This window comes from Notamacropus eugenii, chromosome 3 (assembly GCF_028372415.1).
Source record: "Notamacropus eugenii isolate mMacEug1 chromosome 3, mMacEug1.pri_v2, whole genome shotgun sequence".
NCBI classification, from domain to species: domain Eukaryota; kingdom Metazoa; phylum Chordata; class Mammalia; order Diprotodontia; family Macropodidae; genus Notamacropus; species Notamacropus eugenii.
This window is the reverse complement of record NC_092874.1, coordinates 293,475,849-293,497,631: the sequence shown is the minus strand read 5'-3', so window position 1 is coordinate 293,497,631 and position 21,783 is coordinate 293,475,849. Positions and strand designations below refer to the sequence as shown.

Below are 21,783 nucleotides of genomic sequence, written 5' to 3'. Positions count from 1 at the left end.
ATTTAATGAGAGGTTTGATCAGTTTTCACTTTTATTAAGCAAATGGATGCACTAATTTCAAGCCCAATATTTGCCTTAAAAAAGAAAATGGGGATGAGAAATAATTCAATCCATCTAAATAAATGTCATCATGCTTTTCTTGCAATCTTTGACCCCAAAAAAGGCCCACAATTTAGAAAAATATCAAGGAAGTAAGAAAGCAGAGACTATTGCCCATTCTGAAATATGATTGTGAAGGTCATATAAATCTCAAACACTTACTGAAACTTGATTTCTTGTACTGGAAAAAGGTCTTTTTTTAATAATTAATTTATTTGTTTTCGGTTTTCTACAATCATTTCCATAAGTCTTAGATTTTTTCTCCCTTTCCCCACCCTGCCGGGACAGTATGCAATCTTATATTCTACACATACGTTCTTATTAACCACATTTTCACATTAGTCATGTTGCATAGAAGAATTAAAATGAATGGGAGAAATCATGATAAAAAACAAAACAAAACATAACACAGGAGAAAATATTCTGCTTCATTCTGAGTTCCAGTTCCATATTTCTTTCTCTGGATGTGGATAGCATTTTGCCTCAATAGTCTTTTGGGCATGTTTTAGGTCCTTGCATTACTGTGAAGGGCTAGGTCTACCAGAAACAGTCCTTGCACACTGTGGCTGATGCTGTGTACAGTGTTCTCCTGGTTCTGCTCACTTCACTCAGCATCAGTTCACATAAGTCCTTCCAGGCCTCTCTGAAGTCTTCCTGTTCATCATTTCTTATAGCACAATAGTGTTCCATTACATTCATATACCACAACTTGTTCAGCCTTCCCCAATTGATGGGCATTCCCTCAATTTCCAGTTCTTGGACACCACAAAGAGAGCTACTATAAATATTTTTGAACAAGTGGGATCTTTTCCCATTTTTATGATTTTGGGGGGATACAGACCTAGCAGTGATATTGCTGGGTTAAAGGGTATGCACATATTTGTAGCCCTTTGGGCATAGTTACAAATTGCTCTCCAGAATGGTTGGATCAGCTCACAGCTCCACCAGCAATGAATTAGTGTTCCAACTCTCACACATCTTCTCCAACATTTATCATTTTCCTGTTTTGTCATGTTAGCCAGTCTGATAGGTATGATGTGGTACCTCAGAATTGTTTTGATTTGCATCTCTCTAATCAATAATGATTTAGAGCATCTTTTCATTATGACTATAGATAGCTTTAATCTCTTCCTCTGAAAACTGCCTGTTCTTATCATTTGACCATTTATCAATTGGGGAATGACTTGTATTCTTGCATATCTGACTCAGTTCTCTATATATTTTAGAAATGAGGCCTTTATCAGAGATATTAGTTGTACAAATTCTTTCCCAGTTTTCTGCTTTCTTCCTAATCTTGGTTGCATTAGGTTTGTTTGTGCAAAAATTTTTCAATTTAATGTAATCAACATTTTGCACTTTACAATGTTCTCTATCTCTTGTTCGGTCATAAATTTCTCCATTTTCCATAAGTCTGATAAGTACACTATTCCTGCTCCCACAATTTGTTTATAGTAGCAGCCTTTATACCTAGATCATGTATCCATTTGGACTTTATTCTTGTGTATGGTGTCAGGCATTGGTCTATGACCATTTTCCACCACACTATTATCCAGTTTTCCCAGCAGTTTTTGTCAAACAGTGAGTTCTTATCCCAGAAGCTGGGGTCCTTGGGTTTATTAAACAGTAGATTGCTATATTAATTGACTACTGTGTCTTGAGTACCTAACCTATTCCACTAGTCTACCCCTCTATTTCTTAGCCTGGAGAAAGGTATTTACTGTAGTTGATGGTACAAGTAGATGGTCTCATATGTTGCTTCCATGAATCATGGCCTGATTTTCTGCCACTATCAGAAAATGCTTCTCACTTCCAAATGCACCTGCAATCTCAGCACTACTTGCTGGAATGTTGACATTTAAGATACCACAGTTGAACCCTTTCAGCCTAAGCCATAGAGAGATTCTGCCCAAATCCTTTGTGAAGATACTGCTTGAAAGACCATGCTTTACTTCATTATTCCATGGATAGAAGTCTTCTTCACTCTTGAATTTTAAGACAGAAAGGATAGAAGCAAATGTCTCTCCATGAACAAATAAGTGCATCATCTCTAAGACTGGTCACAATTGTTGGCTCTACATAATTTCCCAGGCAATCTATAGTCTTCCCACCATAGGCCACTTGACCACTTTGCTTTTTGGCCTCTTCTACTGCACCAAGGAACACCTTTACTGCCTCTTTGGTGTGGAGGGGCCCGTAGAAAATATTTGGATCCCATGTATTTCCAATGCAAATTTATGCATATACCTTTGTAAGTTTACACACAACTTCATCATGGATGCTTTCATGCAAAAACAGTCACCTGGCAGTTGTACATCTCTGGCCTGCTGTCCCCACAGCTGTAAATAATAACTCAATTAAAGTCTGCTTCCCAAAAAGCAAGAATAGCATTGTTTCCAGCCAGCTCTAACAAACTTCTCCCAAACCTCTCCTGTACCAGGACTGCCATCTGTTTTCCCATTTGGGTACTTCTTGTGAAGGACAGCAGGTCTACCCACTCATCTTTGCTGTGCCAATATCTGCCATGCCACATGTCATGGAACAGATCACGCCAGGTAGGTTATTGTCTTCCAAAGCTTTGACCACTATCTATGACAGCTATGCTAATGAGACAAGTTGTTGGTGCCCCTTCCCAAAGGCAAACATTCCCAAAGATCAGAGCAATGGAGTCCTTCCAGCCAAACACAGCCACTGGGAAACTGAATGCAGTGATGATGCCAACTAGGCCCAAAGAATTTCATTGTTCAATGAGGGCATGGCCTGGTCAGAAGGCAAAATAGGTCCTCTGCTCATTCAAGACAAGCCAACAGCATAGTCAGAGATGTCCATTGACTACTGAATTTCCCTAATGCCTTCCACTAAGATTTTTTTCCTGTCTCCAAAGGTACCAAGTTTCCTAAGATCTGGATCTTCTGTCACAAGGCTTCAGCAATCTGTCTTACTATTTCTCCTCGTATCTGCCTCTATTTTCCAGGCTTCTTTGGCCTTTGTTAGTGTTCCTTCATAGCCTACCAGGCTGACCTGATGGACTCTTGCTATAGGTTCATTGTTAGCTGGACAGTAATTTGTAATAACATCCCCCCAGTTGCCATTATACACACCTTCATTTTCTTCTTTGAGTCCCAGCTCTTTCAACCGGGTATAATGGGGCTGGTGGATCAGCAAAGTAGATATAATGGTAGCAGGTTTGTTCTAGCATCTGTAGAGCTTCCTTCCTATAATGATGTGCAGAGAAAGAATAAAGGTTAGGGACAGTATAATGACTATCAAAAACTCTGTAAACTCTCGGGCACTACCCAGGTGTTACTACTACTACTACTGCTGCTGCTGCTGCTACTACTACTACTACTACTACTGCTACTATTACTACTACTACTGCTGCTGCTACTGCTACTACTACTACTACTACTACTACTACTACTACTACTACTACTACTACTACTACTACATGTTGGTATTATGTCAGGACAAGGGCTGCTCTATTTCCCACCAAGGTTGGTTTTCTCTTAGAGGAGACAGAAGGTAGATTGTTGAATTATTCCCATATTCAGCTGTCATCCATATCTCTAAGTGATCTTCTATCATGTCATACTTCCGAACCATTGCCAAGCCGTGACACCTATTTTCTGGTCTTCTCCTCCCATGAGAACTCAAAGTCCTACTTCTGTGGGCTGTGGGCTCTGGCCGGTGACCTTTCACCTCATTTTGCCCAATTCGAGCCACTAGGTACTGCTGACACTTCCAGGCCATCCCCAAGGCGTGCTGCTGGGGAGGTACCTGTTAGTTCTCCTCAACTACTCCCTTTCTCCTTCTGCTTGTATCTTCCCTAGACATACAGTCTCCCTCTATTACTTTTGCATTCTCAGCACTTAGTAGGGTCTGGCATATAGTAAGTCCTGTTTTCATTCATGTGATTAAATCAGTTCAGTTCAACAAGTAAGTCAGTAAGCAAGTTAAAAATCAAGGAAGGTGACTTAGACATTATAATTTAGGGAGGCACAATTTGAGTAGTAGTAAATTAGACCCAAAATTCAAATATGATTCTGGATACCACCTTATAGCCACTAGAATGCCTTGGCAAAAATAGAAACATCTAACATTGTCAGGGTTTGGGAAGACAGGTCCTCGTACATTTTTAGTGGGATTGTAATCCAGTGCAAGCATAGGATTATAAATTTAGAGTGTCCAGGGACCTCAGAGGTCACTTAGTCCAAGTTGAGAGATGGTGATGAGTTGAGACCCGAATAAGTGAAATGCCTGGTCCCAAGTCTCATGGGGTAATAAGTAGAAGGGTAGTCTGAACCTATGTCTCCTCTCTCTCTCTCTCTCTCTCTCTCTCTCTCTCTCTCTCTCTCTCTCTCAATCCATCAGTTTTGTAGAACTATGCTGCCTCTTCTGTGTTTTGGAAAACAATATGGCAATGCAATGTTACAAAGAATGAACTGTTTCTTTTGACTTACTGATTGTACCAGTAACCTCATGGGTAAAAGGGAGATGGAAGCTGGACCAGAAGAACTCTAAGGTCATCAAAACTCTAGAGCTATGATCTAGAAAATGATCTTAACTCTACCTCAATATCAAAAGGAAAAAAAAAGTAGGAGGAAGGGAGACTTAGCTGCCAAAAACATGTTAATAACACCTCTATGTGTACTAAAAAAAAACAAAACTGGAAATAACCTACATGTCCAATAACTGGAGGGAGTCTGGGTAGATCACAGTCTATTCATGAAATGGAATGTTATAGTACCATAAAAAGTGGTAATGGTGAAACACCCAAGGAAATACAAAGGAGCTGTAAGAGGGGATGCTGAGGGAAACTAGGACTTTGTACATGCCGACTACAACCATGTAGAAAAAAGAAAAGGAAAGCTAGCAGGGCCAGGGGTGGTGGAGGCAGGCCTGGTAGGAGACACAGAACAAAAGCATTTTCTTTGCTCCTTTGTTAGCTATGAATTAATCCCTTTAGCTCTGCCTCAGTGAAAACTGAGGGTTTGGGGTGAGATTTTTACCCCTAACTGCATTTCCATGGGATTGTTTCTGTTGATGGCTGTCAAGCTTATAGTTTGTTTTTCTAATTTTTAAGTATTTAAAGAATGGCCCCAAGTTTTTTGCAGGGATAGAGGAGGGGCAAGAGGATGCCCCCTGTTTTCCAGAGGAGACTTCTGAGATTCACCAGAAGCTGGCTTCCTACAAAGCCATGTGACAAAAGGGGCAGATTGGAATGAGGATCTGGAAGTGGCCCCTGGAGGTCTGACTCCTGACCAAGGGACCCTATTCATCAACAAGTCAAGGCAATGAGCACGTACTGCATGCCTACTATATGCTAGGCAAGACTTGGAGAAGTTTCCAGTCTCCTAGAGAAAAAGAACACTGTACACATATAAGTGGTTGCAGAATACAGAAAGAATAAATACCAAGCACATTGGAGGTGGAGACCAGGAGAGGCTTCAGGCAGGAAGGAACCAGGTAAAGGACAACCCATTTATCCTGAGCTCCACTACCCTTTCAGTTCCACGAAAATATTCAGCTCAGCTCAGACGAGCATGGCTGATCACCGCGGGAAGGGCGGGGGTTGTGATTGTGACTCTCAATTAGTCCTGGTACCTTAAACCCAGTACCCACCTCCTGAGACGAAACCTGAATACCTTCCTGCAGCCAGGAAGAGCCAAAGCCTCTGACCTCCACACCGAAGAATGGAAACATCAGCAGCCTTGAGTGACCTCTGCTCTATAGCCCACCTGGCCAGAACTAGAGAAGCCAAGGCTGTCTCTAATACTTGTAACATCCCAATTTGGTTTTGCAAGGGGATGGGAGAAAGAGAAAGCAGCTCCAGGAGTCTCTTTTGTCTTCTCTTCTAGCACAGCCCTTCATCCCTTTGGCCCCCTAACCCATTCTAGCCACCCCAAAAGCTCAAGGTCCTACTTCGAAAGGGGGACAAGTTGTTCTAGATAGGGGTCTGAGAGACCAGATTCTGGTTCTAGCTTTGTTACTGACTTCCAGCTAGTTACTTTTCCCTATCTTAGCCTCAGTTTCCTCATCTGTAAAATGAGGAGGCTGGAGTATGGATCATCTTTAAGGTGCTTCCCAACTCTATATTCCATGTTCTTAGGTCTCACCCAACTCTGCATTCCCTGTTCTAAGGCCCCTCCCAGCTATGACATTCCATATTATAAGGCCCCTTCCAGCTCTCACTTTCTCTGTCTAAGGCCCCTCCCAGCTCTGATATTCTGAGTTCTAAGGCCCCTTCCTACTTTGACATTGCATCAATTTCTAGAGCTCCAAGCCCCAAGTTCTTCACTCCCAGCTTCCCTCTCACCTCTCACCCTCAGGGCACTGGGCAGACCCCTTCTCTGCTCACTGCTCACAACCCGGTGCCTAGGATAGGGAGACAGATAACTCATGAGTGAGGTCCAGTCACAAAGCCACAGCAGAAAGAGGCCAGAAGGCGGCCTGCCTGTCCCTAGCTTGGGGCTGCCTTTACCAGGGAGGGAGCTGCCTTTCCTCCAGATGCTCTAGGGAAATACTTTCCAGATGTTTGGTTAACCTTTTTGCCTTTGGAAGAGAGTGGGGATGATTGGGGCCTGACCAGGCCCCTCCCAGGAAGGCAACCTTTGGTCCTCAGTTAAATGGCTCCCTGGGCCCCTGCACATACCACTGGTTGTCTCTCTGTACAAGTGGTTCTGGCTGCAGGCTCTGGGAAAGGGAGGCAGGGTCACTTGGAGCTGGCCAGGCCTGAAGGCACTCTTAAAGTGACAGCAATTAGCCTCCCAAATAGCCGGTTTGGCCTGGCAAGCAGAAGGCCCAGTGTTTGCTCAACACTTCACCACCCACCACATTGAGGCCTCCCCAAGCCCAGTCATCAAGAGAAAGAACCAGCTCTGCCTCCCTGGCTTTTCTGAAAGGGGAAATGGAGGGACAGGAAAATTTAGTAGGGTGAGCAGAGAACTGGGAGTTAGGAGACTTGCTTGTGCCCCTGCATGTGTGACCTTAAGGAAGTCTTTCCCTTCTGGGGTTTCCTCCTCTGTGAGGTGAGGGGGGCAGACTTGATGATTTCTCTCTTTCAGACCCTTCCTACCTCTGACATTCCCTGTTCCAAGGTCCCTCTGAGCTATGAGGTGCTCTAATCTAAAGGCCCTTGACCTTTGACATTCCATGGGCTATTCCATGTTCCCTGTTCCAAGATCCCTCCCAGCCCAGCTCTCCTATTCTCTGTCCTGAGCTCCCTCTTAGCTTTCTCATTCTGTAGGTGGCCCTCTCTCTCCCTAGGTTTTCTCTTTGCTCTTCTTCCTAGGATTGTGGCATTAACTCTTCTCTCAGGCCTTGGAGATCCTGGGGACATCCTTGGGAGTTCCTGGAGAGCCCTAGGGTGGCTGGACAGGGCTATCTCTGAACCCTCTTCCTCTCTCCCCTCCTGGGCTGGAAAGAATTGGGGAGGGATCTGTGTTTGCTCAGCCCAATCTTCAGCCTGAGAAGATTAAGACTGTTTATTTTCACAAGCTTCATACTCCCAGGCACACACATTCTCTCTTACAATCAGACACACCCCACGCAAGTCCCATTAACCTGCTGGTTCCTCTCTTGGGGTTGCCTTTCCCAGAATAATCGAGAGAGAAGTTCTTCTCTCTCATATCTCTGCACCCTTCACCCCCTTTTTCTCCCCAGTCTACAGAGTGACTCTGGAGTAAGGCCAGGAGGAGGAAGGGCCTCATTGTCTGACTTTCCTCCCAGGTGGAGTGGCATTTTCTCCCCCAGAGAAACTTACAGGAAAAAGAACTACTTGGTGGCTTCCTTGAGAGATTTGGCCTTCGCTTCTTTCCTTTTCTTTAAGGAGCATGAAATTCTTCCTTTAAAGCAGGGGCTCATTATGGACCCCTTGGGCAGTCAGTCTGGTGAAAGCCAAGAACAGGCTCCTTCTCAAAAACATGTTTTCAAATGCACAAAATAGAACACTTATGATTATAAATAAAATTACATTGAAATATATTTATCAAGATATTTAATAAAAACAAGTTATGGACCCTGGGGTAAGAATTCCTGTTGTAAGAAATCATTCCTTGGGGGAAAGCACTGGAGGCAGTAGATTTGATAATTAGATTTTTGAGTTAGTAATACTTTGGGGTTTAAACCCTGTCTCCAACATTTAACTACCTATGTGATCCTGGGCAAATCACTTTATCTGCTTGAGCCTCGGTTTCCTCATCTGTAAAATGAGGGACTTGACTGGGTGGCCTCTAAGATACTTTCCAGTTCCAAATCGATTATCTTATTGACATATCCTGTTACAATAACTGACTCATTCTAAACCTACAGAGCAGTATAATGACCCCTAAAGTTCATTTGGCTTCTTCCTCTAGGGCTTTTGGAAATCAAGTTCTGAGTTCAGTTATGATTACTCTAAGCCTCAAGTTGGAAAAACTGGTAAGACCTGGGCAGAAGTTAGGTTCTCTGCTTAATGTTAGATTTAGATCTAGCTCTCGATATGCTCTTGGTGGTTGGGACAAAATTCAGTTTATTGGAAATATTTTGGGTAAAGGAACAGCAGATTATATTACACGGCCTGTGAACAGACATTGGGAGAGGGAGTTGGGAAAAGAGAATCTGACCTTTTCTTGTTACTGCCCCCAGCCTGTGTTCTTCATTGCAAGATGCCTGTAGAGTTAAAAACTCTTCTCCATATCTCCCTTCTCTACCAGCTCAGTTCTCCTTTTGTTTCATGCCTTTTCCAACATCTTGATTCAAATACTCAAAATCTTTTCCCCCCAAATCTAAGATAGTTTCTTCTTTTGATATGATATGATATTACATTATATATTCCTTTTATGCTTAGGGCATGACCAAGTCTCTAACAGATGACTTTGACTGATTCAGGGAGGTGTACAGGCCCTGTTCACATTCAGTTTTGATCTGTCCAATTCAATCTAGTTTTTACCTATTCAAGATGTTAGAGTCAAAATGGGATGATTTTGACCCTTCCCTCACACAACGATTGCTTTCCCCTTATGTTCTCTGTTCAATGGAACTGGACTACTTGACCCCCAACTTAAGGCATGCTTCCCAATCTCCCATCTTTGCTGAAATCAGCAACACTCTCTGCCTGCTGAAATCCCATTAATCCTTCAAAGCCCTGCTCCGATGCCACTTTTTCCATCAAGTCAGCTTCCTGCTCCTAGAGGGAATCTTTCCACAGCACTCTGTGGAATTCCATGCTGTAATCTCTGAGTGAATTTCTGCAATTTTAATTATGGGAATAGACATATAAATGATAGGAAGTACCCTTTGATTAAAACCTTTTGGGTGGAGGTAAGAGATGAAGATATGGTGCTGTGAAGGTTTGCTTGACCTTTAGGTTGAGTTTTTTCACATCAATTTAAATCAATTAGTATGGTAGCAATGTGTTGGCCTATTTGTAAATTTGGGAGGGCATATGATCCAATGAAATAAGTGAGTAAAATACCCTAGAATGTCTGAGAAGTTATGTATATGGATAAAAGATAGTACTGCGATTTGTTAGTTAAATAATTTGATTCCACAGAAATCTATGCACCTGGCTCAAGGTCCTAGATCAAGAATCTGGAGCCAGAAAGGATCTCAGAGGCCATTCTGAAGAATGGTTTGGAATACATAAATTAATGTATAAAGGATGGCTCAGTGTGCAAAGGAAGGCACTAAGGCTCAGGGAGCTTCCTTGACTTGTCTGCCCAAGGTGTCCCAGGTGGTGAGCATCAGAGGCCTCCTTTATTCTGCTTTGTGCCTGAGAGGAGGCATGAAACATTCCTGGGAAAAGTAGCATATAATGTAACTTCAACCTCAGGAGACCAGAAGCAGTGGGGGAGTAGGGGGAGGACTTGAGTGGGAGCCTGCCACCCACCAGAACTCCACCTGGTATTTTATCATCATATTAATAAAATATTAACTATTTATACTACTATCTGGATAATATAGTGGTTATTAATATTACTGTATTAGCATAGTGGCATAATCATAATATAAAGATATGGTTATAATTTAATTAATATCATTGCTATATTTGCATATTAATCGTTATATTAATTTAATATAATCATTACATCGACATATTAACCCTTATAGTAATTATTCTTGATAACTAGATGCTAAGATTGGTTCCTCTTCCACAGCTGAATCTCTGGTGCCGACATCACACCTTCTAAATTGTTGCTGTCTGAGATGAAGCCTCCTTGGCCCCACTAGTGGCTATAGATTCAAGCTTTGCAAAGTACATTACAAATATTATCTCATCTTTGTCGTTATAACACCTCTGGAAGGTAGGTGCTATTATTATCCTCATTTTACAGATGGGGAAACTGAGGTAAACAGAGGTTAAGTGACTGGCCCAAGGTCACACAGCTAGATGTCTGAGGCAGAATTTGAACTCAGGACCTCTTGAGTCTGTGTCCAACACTAGCTGCTTGACCACTTAGCTAAGCAGTGGATAATAGTAATAACAGTTAGCATTAATACTGCTAAGTACTTTACATATGTTATCTGTGTTTTATTCTCACAACAAACCTGCCTGGTAGGGGCCTTTATTATCCCCATTTTACAGAGGAGGTCACTGAGGCACAGAGAAGATAAGTAAAGCCCCATCTAAGTATCTGAGATCAGATTTTAACTCTGGTCCTACTGACTAACTTCTACACTATAGCCATCGGGCCACTCAACCCTCTCCTTATAGTGAGTTCTTATTAAATAAGTTTGCTGAATTGATTTATTTAAGTGAAAATCTCCTTAAAGGAACCACTGATTCACTCCCCAGCATATTGGATGTGAGTGCAAGTAGCGGGGCGAGGCTTCCTAGAAGCATGAGCTGAGGGATCAGGTTCCAGCCTCCAATGCAAGAAGGAAAGAAAAGGCTGCAAATTTGGCTCTCCTTAAGTGCCCTTAAAAGGGGATATGTCAGTCCCTGCCCTCAAGGGGCTTACGTCATCCTGGGGCCAGCTCCAGAGAAGTTACCAGAGAAAGTGAGGTGGAAAGGGTGGGTGTGGGACAGATCTGGAGGCTAGACTGGCTAATCATTCAAGCTCTCAGTGCCTCAGGCAGCTGGAGAGAACAATGAGGCACACCAAGGCTGGCCTCCGCTGGGGCAGAGAAGACCCGGAGCTCTCTACCCACATTAAGTCACCAGATTAGGGCCAAAGAATGAGCATTGTGAGAGCGATGCATGTTTGCATGGGACTCTGGCTTCCTTACAACAGCCCTGTCAAGTATTTATCCCCATTTTACAGATGAGGCAATGGAGATCCAGAGGGAAATGAGTTACTAGCAAGCAGAGGAGCTGGGACTCAAACCCAGGGCCTCTAATTTCAAGTCTGGAACTTTCTTCACTTTTTTTTTTTTTTGCAATTTTTAAAAATTTAATTATTTTCTTCACTTTTCAAAAATGCTGCTATTCTGAACTTGACCAACACCATTCACTGCGAGCATTTCCATTTATGGAGAGGAACAGGAAAAGACGACAGAATTCTTTTCCCCAGTAGCAAGCCTAAAGAAGAGGACAGGAAACACCTGGGCTGGGGTGGAACTGGGGTGGGGCAAGGACCCGAACAAACGTGATAGTTTCATTGAGGTCTGGCTCTGTTGTCTCTTCCCTCCTCCCCCCATGCTGCCGTTACCCTCCCTGCCAGAGACATTTCTGCCCCGTCACACTGATCCTGAAATTCGGCTTTTGAGAGCCAATAGATGGCCACAGCGCTGGGCCTGGAGTCCCAGTGACTGGCCTCAGACAGTGTGACCCTGCCCAAGTCATGTACCCTGTTGCCTCAGTTTCCTCTCTGTAAAATGAGAGAAGAAAGACTTGGACATGACTGAACAACAACCATCCCTGTGTGAAGGGAACTCTCTGCCCAAGCTTTGGTTGCCTGCAAGAAAGCTCTTTCTGCAACCTCCCCCTCCCCCATTGGCCTTTGAGATGAAAGCACTACCTGGGCACCTTGGACAGTCAATGGAAGAAGTCACTGGTTGCCCCATCCCCATGACCCTCAGCTCTGGCTGTCTCTCATGAGGCTCAGTGGAACAAGAAAAGGAGGGATCGGGGCTAATATGGCTGAGAGGAGGGTGGGCGAGGGCTGCCTGCCTTAGGGAGGGGGAGCAGGAGCCTTTAGTCTGGAGGCTCTCATTTACACCTGCTTCTTCTGACACTAGTGTGCAGGCTTGCCCTCCAGGAGCCCCAATTTCTTCATATGTTATATATGCCAAGACCTTACAACACAATTTAAATACTCTTATTGTTATCACACATTAAATGTTGCTCTTCCTGCTTAGAGGAGTCCCCTCCCAGGATTGTAGGGAGCCTTTATGAGCCATTCTTAAAAACCCTCCCAGGGAGGGTGTGCCTGAATGATTTAGTCTCCTCTCCCCCCTCTCCAGCTCTCCCTGGGTGATCTCAGCCACAAATGCCATTGGCCTGTGATGCACATAGGTCTCAGGTCTCTTCCCAGTGGCCTTACGGACGTCTCTACCTGGGCAGCTCATTCTCTTACCTCCCAAACCCTTCCCTCTACCCATCTGAGGATAGCAGTATCTTCCCAGGCCCTCAGTGTCATCCCTGATTCCTTCTTCTCAGTCACCCCACAAATCCAACAACCCATTGCCAAATCTTCTCGGCCTCTCTCCTAGTTCATACTGCTGACTCACCTCCACGGGCCTTTTCAGTACTCAGCACAGGCATGGCATCCAAGTGCTTCACAAAGGCTTCCTCATTGCTTGATTATGTCTCTTCCTCTTCTCTCCACTCCCACAGCCTCTATTCCAGTGCAGGCTCTCAGCACCTCTCTCCTGGAGAGCCTTCTGCTTGGCCTCCCTGACTCTCCTCCACTCAGCTGTCAAAGTGATTTCCCTAAAACTTGGGTCTGGCTGTGTCAAATCTTATTCAATAAACTTCAGTGGTTCCCTGTTTCCACCAGGATCAAACAGAAAAATCTTCTGTCACCTAAGGTTCTTTTTCCCTTCCTACATTTCCAGTCTCTCACTCCTCTCCATTCACTACAATCCAGTCATGCTGGCCTCAAACAGCACTCCATCTCCCAGATTCATCCCTCCACACCGGCTGTCCTTCTTGGAATATTTTTCCTCCTCACCCTAATTGTCCTGTGGATAGATGAGATTCAAACTGATGAAGTTTGGGGTTCTGGGAACCCTGAAATGTATGGGTACAGGGAGGTCTGCCTGGAAAGAATTCAAATATGAAAAGCCTTCTTTCAGTCAAAGTAGTAAGGTTTATTTGTAACTCCAACAGAACCTCGAGATTCTTAGGGAATCTGCAACTTAGTGGGACTGAGATTGGTACTCATATACCAGAACGGGGGAAAAGAAGTCAGTGAAAAGCTTGATGGATGAAGGAGTGGTAGGCCTGGAGTGTGCTAGGTACAACCATGATAGGATCTAGATGAGATTAAGGAGTAGCAAGTAAGCTAATTAGGTAATCAAGGTGGGCTGCAGTGGGCCAGATGCCTTGACTGGTGGCTACTGAAATGTATGGGAAAATTCAGGGACCAGGTCCCATCATCCCATCAAAGCCACCTCATCTGAGCTCTGGTGACTTGATGAGGCAGGAACACTTTTTGATGGAATCAGTGTCCAATGTGAAAAGGGCCTCAAAGTCATTGTGAAAGAGAATGGTTTCTGGCCTATGCAAAGAAGCTATCTTAGTTCCAGTGCAAGAGATTCTGAGAGCCTGGGCCTGACTGGTTGGAGAAAGCATGGCATTTTCATCATATCTGAGGAGCAAAAGGAGCATTGAACTGTGGAAAAAAAGGAAGAGGGGAATATTGAGGATAGTGACCTTGGCCAAAGGAAGGCCCTAGAAAAGGTCAGCTCTTTCCTCAACTTCCTCTTCTGATAACTGATAATGGACTCCATAATGTAAATCTGTTGTTTCATTGCCCCAATGTTTCTAACAAACTGAATTCTTCCTCAGCCACAAGGAAACCAGAGCTTAGTTAACTGGTTGTTGCTGTTTAGTCTCTCAGTCATGTCTGACTCTCCATGTTCCCATTTGGGGTTTTCTTGACAAAGATACTGGATTAGTTTGCCATTTCCTTCTTCAGCTCATTTTACAGATGAGGAAGCTGAAGCAGTTACCTGACTTGCTCAGGGTCACCCAGCTAGTGTTTTCATTTCTTTCTCCAGCTCATTTTACAGATGAGGAAACTGAGGCAAACAGGGTGAAATGACTTATTCAGGATCACATAGCTAGTAAGTGTCTGAGGCCGAATTTGAACTCAGGTCCTCCTGACTCTTCTATCCAGTGTATCTGCCCTGAAGACTAATTAGAGGCAAGTACAAAGAAGGTATGAGCTCTATCTCTGCCTTTTCTATCAGGAAATTTCCTAGCTGGAAAGCAGAGTAATTGTGACTGAATTCGGAACTTTTTATAACAATCATAACTTGCCTTTCTACAGTGTCTTATGGTTTGCAATTATCTCATTGGATCTAAATTTTCATCTAAAGCCAAAGAAAAGGAAACCATGTTGACCCTGGAAGCCATTAGACTGGCTTAAAATGGGCTAATTATTGTATGTATGGTGTTCTGGGGTATCTGTGCAGAGTACCTTTTTTTTAATTTTCTCTTTTGTCTCTGGGAGTTTACCTACTGTGCTGAATTTGAAAATCTGTTTCTTTGTTCCATTTGGCTGCCTTTTAAGCAAGAATCCCTACTTTATTGTTCAAAATGTTATATTTTAAGAATTATTTTATATTAAAGCATTTTTAATTATAACTATTTTAGTTCTGACATATGTCTAGGAGAACACCAGCTGTTTTATAATTGCCCTAATCTGCTGATAACTGTGATTGGCACTGCTATTACTATTTCGAATTTGCATTGTTGGAATCAAGTCATTTTGTGACTGAGAAAATCTTTATATTATCGAGCAACACTGTGAGAACATGAGGATGGAATGTAAAAAATATTGTCAATTGATGGAGGTTGATGATATCCATAAGGGACTACTGATATGTGAAATAGAACATGCTATAGATTTCATGAAGATCAGGGTAAGAGAATTAATTGGAGGTGGAAGGTGGCTATAAAAACATACATAAGAGAGTGAGGTCAGAAGCATCTCCATTAAGGGTTATGCAATGAATTACTACAGCCATTCTAACATTCAAAAATTACTAGAAAAATCCAAATAATTATGTGACGGAGGTGTCAAATACCAGTTGCTGAATTTTGCCTGAACCAAATTAAAATGCAAATGGCCAATATTTAACAAAATAAATAAAAAATACAGTAGATGTTAATATGTAAAGCACATAACTCAAGCTTTGGAGGATCCTTATATACCTTGTGGGCCCATTCCTATTTGGTTTTCATACCACTGGGGGTGCAATACTTGGAAATATGGGTCCTCCACTTAAGGTGGACCAGGTGTTAATGTAATAGCTTGAAGCATTGCTGAATAGAAAAGATGACTTAGCACAACTAGAGGTCTGGGTTTGAAAATGACTTTGCGATTTCACCCATAGAGAATGTTACAGCAGGGCAGAAATATGCTTGCATGGTGCTAAACCTGCATTCCTCATGCCAAGGATGCTTCTCCTACCCCAGCCTAGATGTCTGTAGAAAGTAAGCTTTCTCAACTCATAGTAAGGTAGCCTTGGAGAAAAGACCCAAGATAATTCCATCATGGTGGACAAATCACTGATTCGTCAAATGGTAGCTCCTCTGCCAAAGGCACAGAGAAGCTTCCCAGGTTTCTGTGAAAGCTTCTTTCTGTTGAGGTCAGGGAACCATAATGTTGGAGTTTGGGGCACTTGGGAACCTAAAATACCAACACCCTGGGTCCTGCCCAAAAGAATTGAATTCAAGACTTCTTTCAGCCAAAGTAAAAAAAAATGTTTATTAAACATTTGCACTATTGAGTTGACTCTTAAGAAGCCTCACCATTTGTGATGCTTGTATTAACAAACAGGCCAGACAGAATCTGAGCTAAATTGAATCCGAGCTCCTTCATGGAGACAAGAAGGATCTTATATGCAGAAAGACTGTGAGAGGGATCTGGGGATGGTGAAGTAGTCTGAGAGGAGGGGTCTAAGGAGGATCTTGATGGGACCAGGTTGACTGATCAAGGGTGGGAAACTGCTGGAGGCAATCAAGAGATAACAGACCATGGAGGGTTGGGGTGGGAAGCAGGCTGGGCAATCCAGAGGTAATAGATTTGGGTCTAAAAAACCAGATGAAATGGGAAGGTTCAAGGAGAGTTCAAGGAGGTTCCCAGAATCTGTGCCCCATCATTTCTTTCATACAGACTGATTAGGGCATGAACCAGTCTCTCTCACAATGGCATTGATTGATTGAAGAGGGTGTACAGGTTCTGTTGGACTCAGCTCAAATCCTACCTTCTGTCAGAGGTTAGATTTTTTATCCTTTCCCAGTTCCTTGCTTTCCCCATCCCCAGAAAAGCCTTCCCTCAGAGATGATTTAACGTTTGTTTTCCGTGTTGGAATGTAAACTCCTGTAGGGCAAGGATACACACACACACACACACATATATATATATTTACTTTCCTTGTATCCTCTGAGTTTAGCAAATTGTCCAAAACTAGCAGGTATTTAATGAATGACTGAAACTCAGGGAGTTAAAGGATTGGTTTATAATCATATCCAAAGTAGGGGGGATGTGACTTGAACACAGACCTTTAGAATGGTGTAGTGAAGAGTGCTGGGTTTGGAGTCAGAGAATCTTGGTCTGAATCCCAGCTCTACTGCCTACTTCCTTGTGTGACCTGGGGCAAACCACTTAACATCTCTGGGTCTCAGTTTTCGCCTTTGTAAAATGAAGGAGTTGCACTAACATCCTGTGAGGTCTCTTCTAGTGTAGGTGTATCATTTTGACTCCAAAACTACTAAATACTAATCCATACTCTGTTGACTCTTAGTAAAGAAAACATCCCCAGGCAGGAAAGAAGGCCCTAGTTACAATAAACTCCTGAACCAGTCCCAGATAGCCTGAGGTCTTGTCTCTCTAATAATCTGGTAAACTAGAACCTAAACCAGTCTGGATTGGGGGACCTATCCCTGCCTGGGATCATTTCTCTGCACATGATGACCACTAGAGGGGTGAGACACTCTGACATCCCTTTGGGGATGTCCTTAGCTCTAGGGTGCTGCTCCAGATCTGAGGTCATTTGTGTGGAGACTGCAGGGTTCCCTCAAAATCTAAGTTCTCCAGAACTGATTGTTCCAGCTCACACTGCCTTTAGTGAACTCTTATCGTTATCCATCCACCCATCCATCCATCCATCCATCCATTCACTTATTCAGTCAGTCAGCAAGCATTTATTAAGTATCTAGTATGTCAGACATTACCTCAGATGATGGAGATACTTACATTCTATTGGAGGGGTAAAGCCTCCAGGCAGACAAGTGATATATAAAATATATAGAAAGTAATGTCAGGGTAAAGAGGGTACAGACACCTTTGGGAGACTGAGGAAGGCCTCAGGTAGAAGATGGCCTCTGAGCTGTCCAAGGGGAAAAAGCTTAGCCAGGATCCAAACTCATGCCTTGGAATCAAACTGCCCTGCCCAGTCCAACCCTCGCATTTTACAGATGAGGAAACTGAGGCACAGTCATAGTGTGAGGTGGTGCAGGATTAGCATTGGAGACACCTAGGTTCTTATACGACCTCTGTGATTTGCTCCTTATGTGACACTGGGCAAGTCACTTAGGATCACAGACTTTTGGAGAGGGCAGGCACCTCAATGATCATGTAGGCTAATTCTCTTATTTCACAGGTGAGGGAACTGAGACCCAAGGGGGAAAAGTGACTTCCCCAAGGTTACACAGCTAGTAAGAAATGGCAAGGCAAATCTTTCCTGAATAGGAGTTCAGCTCTCCGCTAAACAGCACTGTTCCCCTGGGCCTCCCTCAGTTTTCTTATCTGTCCAAAAAGGGATGGGGACTCTGGGACTCCTCCAACTTCCTTCTCTGTTACAAAAAAAAAAAAAAAAAAGAGGCATGGGAGTTTAACAGGCACTAGGCAGTTGGAACACAAATACAAAAGTAAAATACTGTCTTCAAAGAGCTCACATTTTACTGGGGAGATAGAGGGCACCTTGGGTCTAGGAGTCACAAGGATTGGAGCCATAGCCCTCTGTGATGACCTCCCGGATCAATTTTCTCCCTCACATTCTGGTTTGAATGGCTGCAGGGGTCTGCAGAAGTATTAATGACCTTGAGGAAGGTCCCCAGAGGCATCATGGAAGCATGTGGACAAGAACCAGACAAGATAAGAAAGCCTGGAAGCGCTCCAAGCTCACCAGACGAGAATTCCCATGGGGTCACATGAGATCACAGATCCCTGATGTTGTCAGACCAAGTGTAAGGGTGGGAAGAGGGAGAAGATGGAGAATGGAGGATGGTGGGTAGGGCTTTGGGGAGGACAAGTGAGGGACAAAGCCCATCCCTGCCTCAAGACCAGCACCCCCTGGTGGTGGCTGTTGGTGACATTGATGGGATCCTAAGATTTGAGTACCTTCTTTTGCCCAAAGAAGTCCAGGAATTTGCCCAGAGGTTCTGATCGTGACTCTGGCCACCTTCTACACACAAGACCTTGGGCAAGCCAGGCCAAGCCTCTGGACCTCAATTTCCAATTCTGTAAAATGAGGGGGGCGGTATGCTCAGTGAAATTCAAGATTCCTGCCAGGTCTACACTACAGTGGGGTGTGGGTTTGGAACCCTGAACTTGTAGTCTCAGGATAGAGATGGAATCTGGGTTCTACGGACCTCAGCCTCAATTCCCCTCAGGTAGGACTCATCTTTATAAACAAGAGGATTGGCCTACGTGCCTCCCAGCTATAAAATCCCAACACCTCTGAGAGCTGGGTGGACCTGAGGCAGCGTCTGGCTGGATTCTCACTACCCAAGTCTAGCCACTCCCAATCTCCCACATGCAAGCGCTGACCATTGTACCGCACTGCCTGCCTGCCCTGCTGGTCCAGAGGCTCGGGACCACTGTGGCGGGGGGATGCCCTGCGGGGCGAGGCTCCAGAGGGCAGCACTGGAGGAGGGAAGCGGCGGACGGGCTGGAAACAGCTCCTTCCTCTTTCCTGGGGTCCTTCGGTTGGGGGGCGGGGAGCATCGCGAGGTTTTCTCCCGAGCAGGGGCGGGTTGGGATGGGGGCCGCGTCCTAGGGTATCGGGACTGGAGGCAGGGCATCCCGTCCCCGCCTCCTCCATCCCCTCCTCCCTCCTGCCTCCCCGCCCAGCCGGCGGTGCTCTTCTGCCCTTATAAGGCCACAGTTGACACAAAGGCCCATACATGGGGCTGTGTCATTACCTGCCCCTTGGGGGAGGCACCTCTCCACCTCGGGCTTCTTCCAGCAGCCCCGGGCCCAGCCCCGCCCACGCCCGCCCACGGGGCTCTTGCCCAGTTCCGCACAGTCACCCAGGCGATCAGGGGAGCACAAGCGCGCGCGCGCACACACAAGGGCGTACTGTGATTGTGCATTGGCCTGTGGGATGCTCCCCACGGCCTAGGCATGCACACCTGCGGCCTGGCACCCAGGTGGCAATCTGCCCGGGGCTGCCTTCTCCCACCGCCTCCCAAGCCACGGAAAGCTGCTGAGAGGTGGGGGAAGGGACTGACTGGAAAAGGAGATGAAGGTGGGGAAGAGCTTGAGATGGATCGCAGGAATGCCGGAGAAAAGTCTGTGGGGAAGTCAAAAGAGCAGGAAATTATTACAGCTGGAGTCCAGCCACCTCATCTGAAGGGAGGGGAAACTGAGGCCCAGGGAGAGGAGGGGAGATATCTCGCAGCGTCATGGGATCATACACTTAGAACTGGCCACCTTAATCCAACCAGGCCATTTTACTGATGAGGAAACTGAACCCCAGAGCCAATGTCACAAGATCATGTTGCCTGAGAAGCCATCTGGTCTAACTAGGTCATCTTAGTGATGAGGAAACTGAGGCCAGGGAGGAATAGGGACTTTGTCATAGGATCCGAGTTCATTTTACCAGTAAGGAAAGGGAAAAAACCAGGGTCCCAAGTCACAAAGGCAGCCAGTATAATGAGGGAGAGACAGGAAGCCTCATATGCCAGGCCAAGCAAAAACCACCATCAACCTTGATCACCATCTGCCCTTAGACCTTGATGGAGACAGTCTTAGGAACAGCAGTGCTTCCAGCCCTGGATCCTTGGCCATTATCCTGGTAAGCAATCCCTTGTGGTGCCATGCAGCCTGGCCACTTCTTCTGCAGCTATACAGCTGAGGCCCCAGAAAGGAAGGTTCTTGTCTCCAAAGTCCTTAGTGCTCTCCGGTGGTTTAAACAGCCTTAATTGACATCCTTTTATCAGTGGAAATGACATTAAAGAAGAGGCTTCACCATCTGCTTTACTGTGGCATCGCCACAGGACCCCGAAAGGGTCATGGTTCTTTACTGACTGACTTGCAGTTTCTTTCTCTTCAATTAGAATTAGAGCAGGGAATTGTCTGATCTTTCTACTTGTATCCCCTGCACTTAGTACACTTGGCTTTGCATATAGTTAGCACTGAATAAACAAACGCTTTATTTATTCAGTTCTCAGAAAGAGAATTTGAATCCAGGTCCTCTGACGACAAAGCCAGGGCTTGTTGCCTCCAGTTGGAGGCCCAGTGGAAAGACAGTGAGCTTAGGACCATAAAGTTAGATCTAGGCCACTTAGTGCAAGTCCCTCATTTTATAGATGACCCAACTGGGGTGCTTAGAGGTGTGAAAATAATTTGTCATGGGGTGGGGATGAGAGTGGGGTGAAGATCAGGGCATGAGCTCAGTTTGGAGCTTTGGGACAATTTATATAAGAGGAAGCACAGAAAGGCATTAAGGAATGCTGGGTACACACCAGGTGAGGTTCAAATCCCAACTGGGACATTTACCATAATTGGGTGACCAAAGCAAGCCATTTCACCTCTAAGAGCCTCTAAAGGTCAAACACCTGTGGGTGTTTTACTACATGAGCTCCAAGTCTCTTTCCAGGCCCAATCTACGATTCTTTGAACATAAATGGGAAAGATTATTAGAGGCCGAACAAAAGATCCAGGTGGCTTCTTTGCATTGAGCCTCCCTGAACCAGTCAATGAACTAACCATGAGACTTATTATCAGAGCTGACTGAGTCAAGGAGGGGAGGGGGCAGAAGGAAGGAAGGGTAGCAAAGAAAGTGATAGTCCAACTGGACAACAAAAGCCGCATACACAGGAAAAGGTAACTGCCAGTCTGGTGCCAGACAGTCTTGTTAACCCGGGCCATGGGCCATGAGAGCCAAGGCAGGAGCCCTTCCCAGTGGTTCCTGTTCAGGGTCGTATTCAGTATTTCCAAGGAGGAGGAAAAGACAGAAAGCTGAGCAGCTTTTCCTAATCCTTCCAGGTTCTAGGGAAGAAAACAGTTCCTGGTAGAAATTAGGTTCTCACAGGGCTTATCCTTGGGCCAGGGGTGGGGAACCTGTGGCCTGGAGGTCACATGTAGCCCTCTAGGTCCTTAGGTGGGGTCCTTTGACTGAATCCAAACTTCACAGAACAAATCCCCACCTTGCCCCTGGTTTCTTCTGGAGGTTAGTGGAAGGGGGGAGGGAGGGAACAGAATTGGGCACCATTCACATTGGAGGGGCATATCCAGTCCTCAGGGAGACAGATCACATTAGAGGAAAAGGGTTCCAGTGGGGGAAAAAAAGTACTGACCAGTGAAA

The 21,783-nt window shown here is 44.9% G+C and overlaps 1 pseudogene; it reads right to left on the bottom strand.

Annotated features, from left to right (window-relative positions):
* Positions 1-286: 286 nt before the first annotated feature.
* On the bottom strand, positions 287-20,490 carry LOC140532052 (alpha-aminoadipic semialdehyde dehydrogenase-like; annotated as a pseudogene).
* Positions 20,491-21,783: the final 1,293 nt, after the last annotated feature.